This window comes from Gossypium arboreum, chromosome 8 (genome assembly GCF_025698485.1).
Source record: "Gossypium arboreum isolate Shixiya-1 chromosome 8, ASM2569848v2, whole genome shotgun sequence".
NCBI lineage: Eukaryota > Viridiplantae > Streptophyta > Magnoliopsida > Malvales > Malvaceae > Gossypium > Gossypium arboreum.
Genome location: NC_069077.1, coordinates 126,746,956 through 126,754,455, shown reverse-complemented (window position 1 = coordinate 126,754,455; position 7,500 = coordinate 126,746,956). Strand labels below are relative to the sequence as shown.

The 7,500-nt window shown below is 39.1% G+C and overlaps 1 non-coding gene across 1 annotated transcript; it reads right to left on the bottom strand.

The window, feature by feature from the left end:
- Positions 1-616: 616 nt before the first annotated feature.
- On the bottom strand, positions 617-772 carry LOC128280201 (5.8S ribosomal RNA). The gene has a single exon (XR_008270382.1). It is a non-coding gene; the product is annotated as a 5.8S ribosomal RNA (ribosomal RNA).
- Positions 773-7,500: the final 6,728 nt, after the last annotated feature.

Below are 7,500 nucleotides of genomic sequence, written 5' to 3'. Positions count from 1 at the left end.
AAGTACTCTTTGACTCTCTTTTCAAAGTCCTTTTCAACTTTCCCTTGCGGTACTTGTTCGCTATTGGTCTCTCACCCGTATTTAGCCTTGGACGAAATTTACCGCCTGATTAGGGCTGCATTCCTAAACAATCCGACTCATAGACAGTGCCTCGTGGTACAACAGGGTTCGGGCACGATGGGGCTCTCACCCTCTCCGGCGCCCCTTTCCAGGGGACTTGGGCCCGATCCGCCACTGAGAACGCTTCTCCAGACTACAATTCGAACGCCGGTGGTGCCCGATTCTCAAGTTGGGCTTTTTCCGATTCGCTCGTCGTTACTAGGGGAATCCTGGTAAGTTTCTTTTCCTCCGGTTATTGATATGCTTGAACTCAACGGGTAATCCCGCCTGACTTGGGGTCGCAATGCGATGTCGAAAGAGTTTAAGGGTCTCGATCGACGAACGCGCACAACTCTGAATGAGGTTGCTTACAGCATTACGACCGATCGTCGCGACAATTATGTCGTCGAGGACTCGAATTTAGGCCAACCGCTGGCTGTGAGTGCACGGGAGGCCAATTTTTGCCTGTGGTCCAACCGAGTCCCGGGGATCGGGGTTAGATAGGGAACAGCGATCGTGACACCTGTGGAGACGTGCCCTCACCCTAATGGCTTAGGGCGTAACTTGCGTTCAAAGACTCGATGGTTCACGGGATTTTGCAATTCACACCAAGTATCGCATTTCGCTACGTTCTTCATCGATGCGAGAGCCGAGATATCTGTTGCTGAGAGTCGTTCTATATACTTTGCGACAAAAGAACAACATCACTAAAGCACTGACACCGTGAAGGGTGCGGCGACAAGATATGTGTCCCTTTTTTCATTTCGATTCCTTGGCACAATTCGCACTTGGGGTTTGTTCATTTTGCATCGAAGAGGTTGATCCTGACATCTCACTTCACCCAATGGGCAAAAGGACGACAAGACCGGCTACTCCGACACGTGAGGTAGCGATAGGCGACGATGCACCCGCACCACCTCTGATGTTGTATACAACGCATTCACGGGTCATTCTACTAGACAGGTTTTGACAATGATCCTTCCGCAAGTTCACCTACGGAAACCTTGTTTCGACTTCTCTTTCCTCTAAATGATAAGGTTCAGTGGACTTCTCGCGATGTCGCGGGTAGCGAACTGCCCACGTTGCCGTGATCCGAACACTTCACCGGACTATTCAATCGGTAGGAGCGACGGGCAGTGTGTACAAAGGGCAGGGACGTAGTCAACACGAGCTGATGACTTGCGCTTACTAGGAATTCCTCGTTGAAGACCAACAATTGCAATGATCTATCCTCATCACGATGAAATTTCAAAGATTACCCGGGCCTGTCGGCCAAGGCTATAGACTCGTTGAATACATCGATTATCGCGTGTGCGCCCCGTAACATCTAAGGGCATCACGGACTTGTTATTGCCTTAAACTTTCGTGGCCTAAAAGGCCATAGTCCCTCTAAGAAGCTAGCCACGAAGGATCACCTCCGTGTAGCTAGTTAGCGGTGAGGTCTCGTTTGTTAACAGTAATTAACTGGACAAATCACTCCACCAACTAAAACGGCCATGCACCACCACCCATAGAATCAAGAAAGAGCTCTCGATCTGTCAATCCTTACTATGTCCGGACTGGTAAGTTTCCGTGTTGAGTCAAATTAAGCCGCAGGCTCCACTCTGATGGTGCCCTTCCGTTAATTCCTTTAAGTTTCACCTTGCGACCATACTCCCCGAACCCAAAGACTTTGATTTCTCATAAAGTCTTTGGCGAGTCCTAAAAGCAACATCCGCCGATCCCTAGTCGGCATCGTTTATGGTTGAGACTAGGGCGGTGTCGATCATCTTGAGCCCCAACTTTCGTTCTTGATTAATGAAAACATCCTTGGCAAATGCTTTCGCAGATTGTTCATCTTTCATAAATCCAAGAATTTCACCTCGACTATGAAATCTGAATGCCCCGATTGTCCCTCGTAATCATTACTCGATCCCGAAGGCCAACACAATAGGATCAAAATCCTATGATGTTATCCCATGCTAATGTATACAAGCGGAGGCCTATTTTGAGCACTCTAATTTCTTCAAAATAACAATGTGAGGAACGACCCGGCCAATTAAGGCCGAGGCGCATCACCGGTAGTAGGGACGAATGCAGACCAAGTGCTCACCGTGAGGCGGACCTACCGACCCACCCCTAAGTCTAACTACGAGCTTTTTAACGCAACAACTTAAATATATGCTATTGGAGCTGGAATTCTGCATGCTTCCGCACCGGACTTGCCCTCAATGGATCCTCGTTAAAGGGATTTAGATTGTACTCATTCCAATTACAGGACTCATAGAGCCGGTATTGTTATTTATTGTCACTACCTTCCCGTGTCGATTGGGTAATTTCTTGCGCTTTCTTGCCTTCCTTGGATGTGGTAGCCGTTTCTCGGGCTCCTATTCTAATCGAACCCTAATTCTCCGTCACCCGTCACCACCATAGTAGGCCACTATCCTACCATCGAAAGTTGATAGGGTAAAATTTGAATGATCGTCCACCGCACAAAGGCCGTGTGATCCGTCGAGTTATCATGAATCATCAGAGCAACGGGCAAACCCCGCGTCGACCTTTTATCTAATAAATGCATCCCTTCTAGAAGTCGGGGTTTGTTGCACATATTAATGCTAGAATTACTACGGTTATTCGAGTAGCAAATACCATCAAACAAACTATAACTGATTTAATGAGCCATTCGCAGTTTCACAGTCTGAATTTGTTCATACTTACACATGCATGGCTTAATCTTTGAGACAAGCCTATGACTATTGGCAGGATCAACCAGGTAGCACTCCTCCTCGACGTTGACACTGCATGGCTCTCAACATGCCGTGTGAGAAACGAAGAGGCCATAACAGAACACGAGCATCGTCCGTGTCAAGAGACAAAATGCATAGGCATTGAGAGACAATGGCCTAAACCCTACTCTCAAAAATATTTTCCACATCCAAAAGCACGAACGAGCACCACTGCACCGACGAGGCCACACCTATTTAAGGGGGCACACTTGGGACACAGGGCACGATTGTGGTCCACCACGCACCCCAAAGGGCACGAGATGGAGAAGGGACGGCAACACATCCATAATTCCATCTAGCTTAGGTGTAATATCCTGATTTTGGGCCTAGTCAGAATAGTGGTTTCGTGACCACAAAATCTGAGATAGAAATAATTATTTTATGATTACTTTAAGGTCTATGATATGATTGCATGATTGTGTGAAAATTTCGTGAAGAAATTTTATGCATAAAGTGCTTAAATTGAAATTAGGGACTAAATCAAAAAATTTGCAAAACTTGCATTCTAGAAGTTTCTAGTATGAAATTGTTTTGAAATATTAATTAGGAGGTCTTAAATAATTTTACCAATTTATAAGTCTATGGACAAAAATTGGACATGGATGGAGTTTTTGGAAAGTTTAGTAATAAGGTCATTTTGGTCATTTAGGGGTAAAATGAATTAAAAACAAAATTAAAAGCCAATTTTGCTTATCTTCAACCCCATGGCCGAATATAGCAAGGAGAAACCATGGATAGGGTTTTTCAAGCTTCCAAGCTCGATTGTAAGTCCGTTCTAGCCTCGTTTTTAATGATTTTTACGTTTTTAGAGTCCCAGTAGCTCGATTAAGCTTATGCTAGCAATAATTCAACCTACGGTTCATATTTGGAAAAATACCCATAGGTAAAATTTGTGTATTTTGGTGTTTTATGATATAATATGAGGTTTTAAATTATGTTAGACAACTTGTACTACTCGGTTTTAAGTGAAAACGAGCAAAAGGGCTTAATCGGTAAAAATACCTAATAGTCATAAGTACATGATAGAGTGAGAATTTAATATTACCATAGAAGGAAAAAATGATCAGCGTGTCATAAAACATAAGAAAATAGGCTGAAGTTTAATTTACGAGCTTTGGGGCAAAAGTGTAAATATGCGAAAGTTTAGGGGCAAAACTGTAATTTTTCCAAAATATGATTATTGTCAATTTGAATAATGTGATTCCTAATTAGACTATATTTTAAATGATAGAGCAAGGAAAACTAAAATTCGGGCTAAAATGGGGAAAATACCAAGTTGTGGACGAAATGGTAAAAGTAGCCATTTTCGCATACGAGGTAAGTTCATATGTAAATGTTGGTAACATAGTTATTATTTTAAATATTTTAATGTTATTTAAATGATATGATAATTATTATGAAATATTATACTGTGATAATTGTTTGTTAATATGTCAAATTATGTGATATACTTGGAAAATGTGAAATACTACTAGAGTATCGAGAATTAGCATTCCGTAGAAGATGGTTGAGACACATGATTGGGAAAAAGGTCCCGTTGAACCTTAGGAATGGATTAGGATACAAGTGACATGTCACTAGGATATTTGGGCATCCGAACTCGTTGAGTTGAGTCCGAGTTCACTTATGGATGCGAATGTCCGAACTCGTTGAGTTGAGTCCAAGTTCGAGAGATGTAACTAGGCATCCGAGCTCGTTGAGTTGAGTCCGAGTTCACTTATGGATGCAAACGCCCGAGCTCATTGAGTTGAGTCCGAGTTCACTTATGGGCGGGTTACATGGTAGCTTGGCTACATATGTGGCACTTATGTGCAAACTTTCCATGTATCCGAATTATATTCTGATGTGTTCAACGGGTAAAATTCTACTCAAATGGAGGAATACTCGAGATGAAAGGGATGTATTGGTAAGTGTTGTGAAATGAATACTTTGAACAAGTATGTACTTAACCCTCGGGTTGAAAACTCGATATAACAACAATATGGTAAGATGATAAATGAAAATGTGATATGAATGTCTCGGTGATGATTATGCAAATGATGTTTTATGTTTGCGTATATAGTTGTGCTACTTGTTGTTTGCATGTGAGCTTACTAAGAATTTATGCTTACTCCCTCCTTTTCATTCCTTGTAGTGTTGACAAGCCAGCTCGGAAATCGGGACGATTAGGAGGCATGCTCACACTATCAAGTATACCATCTTGGCATAATGGCTTGTATATTTTTAGTATGGCATGTATAGCATTATAATCATTTTGTATATATGGTCTTATGATATGGTTATTGAGTGGTATGGAAATGCTTGGTAATGATTAGCCATTGGAATGGCTAATCATGATCGATTTAATGTTATGTATGCTAAATTGCTAGCTAATCCATGGAAACCATGAAATAGGTAAAATTTACCATAAAATAGATTCGAACAACAACAATGATGTGAGTTTGAAAAATCATTAAAAATAGTAGAGATACAATTAGATGATTGATAAAATATGGAATTGAATAATTATGAGTCTATTTTCATATGGATTGAACAAAACAGGTATATGAGTTATATTTTATGAGATATTTGAATTTTTGTGAAACAGGGCCAGAGTGATTTCTGGATCCCCTATTCTGACTTTAAAAATTTATCAGAAATTGTACAAATATAATTAGAAGTTATTCTTTATATGTACAGATTCCTTATTGAGTCTAGTTTTAAGTGAAACAAACTTCATAGTCATTGAAATTCTATACAGAGAGATATCTAATTCGCAATACACAGAGGTCAGAGCAGTCGAACCCTAAAACAGGGGAGACTTTAACTAATAAACTGTACTAATTGGCTCGAAAAAAATTCTATAAAAAATTAGTAAATAGATAAATGAGTCTATTTTCAAGGAAAATTGACGAAATTGAATTTCGAGTTTTGTTACTCGAGATATGAATTTTAAGCGGCTGTGACGATTGCTAGTTTAACTAGAAATTTTAAAATAAATTGTTTGAAATTTGTTTAAGTAATGAATTAAGTCTGTTAACACCTCGTGTTTGACTCCGTGATGGTATCGGTGCAGGCGTTACATTTGGTGGTATCGAGCAGGTTTAGTCGGTTCTCGGACTAACTTAGCATGTGTAAAAGTTTAGCTATACATGCCAGCGATGCGTGATAGTGTGATGCCTTCCGACGCCAGTATAAGTACCGTCTTATTTAGACAAGGTACTCTCCAACCAAGTCTTGCCGACCATGTTCAATGTTATATGAAGGTATTTGGGTAAAATTATGATTATGATAAGTCTCGGTTCGAAAAGTATGAATAAAAGTTTATGATACATATGTGATAAATATCCATATTAGCTTCATGCTCATATGATGTAGTGTATATGGCTTACTTGATAAGATGAATGTAATAAATAGAAAGTAGTGGAGGTATGAATAAAAGTCATAATATTATGATCTGAATGAAAATGTCCTTGTCTTGATTTGGACGTGAATGTTGATGAATGCTAATGATATATAATTTTTACGAGATAAAGGATTATAATGAAATGAACTTATCTATGTTAAATTGTTGGACCTGAATTATATGATTGTAATGATATGTACATGATGATGCACGAAATGAAAGTTGTGATTGTGATGCAAATATCTATGTTTGTTTGGTCTTATATGATGTCATGAGCATGACTTAATTTAATTAAATGAATGGATAAGTAAAGCTATCTAGAAAACATAGAATGTATGCATAAGTATATTGTCTAAATGGGACAATAGGAAAATTTGTGTAAGCCAACATGAATGTTGCATTGCACGAATGAATGACATGATTTTGATGATGTTGCTATGATGATGGAAGTTGTGTCATATGTGTATGTATAAGAAAGTCGAGTCGAGGTCCTACAACCCTCCCCTCACCAAGTGGTACTTATAATGGAATTTCATGAGATTTGTATTGAATAAGTTTCGGTTGAGAACCCAAAGAGTTCGGTGATAGAATAATTATAAGTATGATCGAGATTTAAAATGAGCTGATAAGTAAAGTCGAGTCGATGAAAGTATCGGATTGATATAAAGATTATTGGAATTATGCCTTTGTCGAGTTAGAGAGGAAATTCTCTTTGGTAAATCGAATTACTCGGTGCAAGGTCGAGAAAAATGTAAATCAAAATTTATTCGTAATCGACCTTCTTTAGTGAATGGTTTAATATGAAATTTGTAATGGCGTAACTAGTGGGAAATGATATTTGAAATGTGGACTATCTGAGTGTGCAGTTATGACCGGACAGATTTAGCGTCTCTTTTGAGATGTTCTATGTGTTTACCTATTCTCGAAATATTTCTATGGCTATTGATCTTGAAAAAATTCTTGTTATATGGGAATGTCTTCTAATTCGGTGTTGGATGAAAGCATTGGTAGTCCTGATGGTTTATAATTTATATTGCTCTATTTCATCTGTATTCTATTTCATTTTGTCCGATAAAATTGATGAGAGAATCGTAAGATATTATGTTTCGTTTCTTCTACTTGATGCTTCATCGATATATATGTATGGGAAGATATATTGTTCTTGTTATATTTGATTCGATGGGATTAAATGATGTTTTCTTTTGGACTTTCTTTCTTTGAAGAATTATCGGGTATTCGTATTTTCTCTAT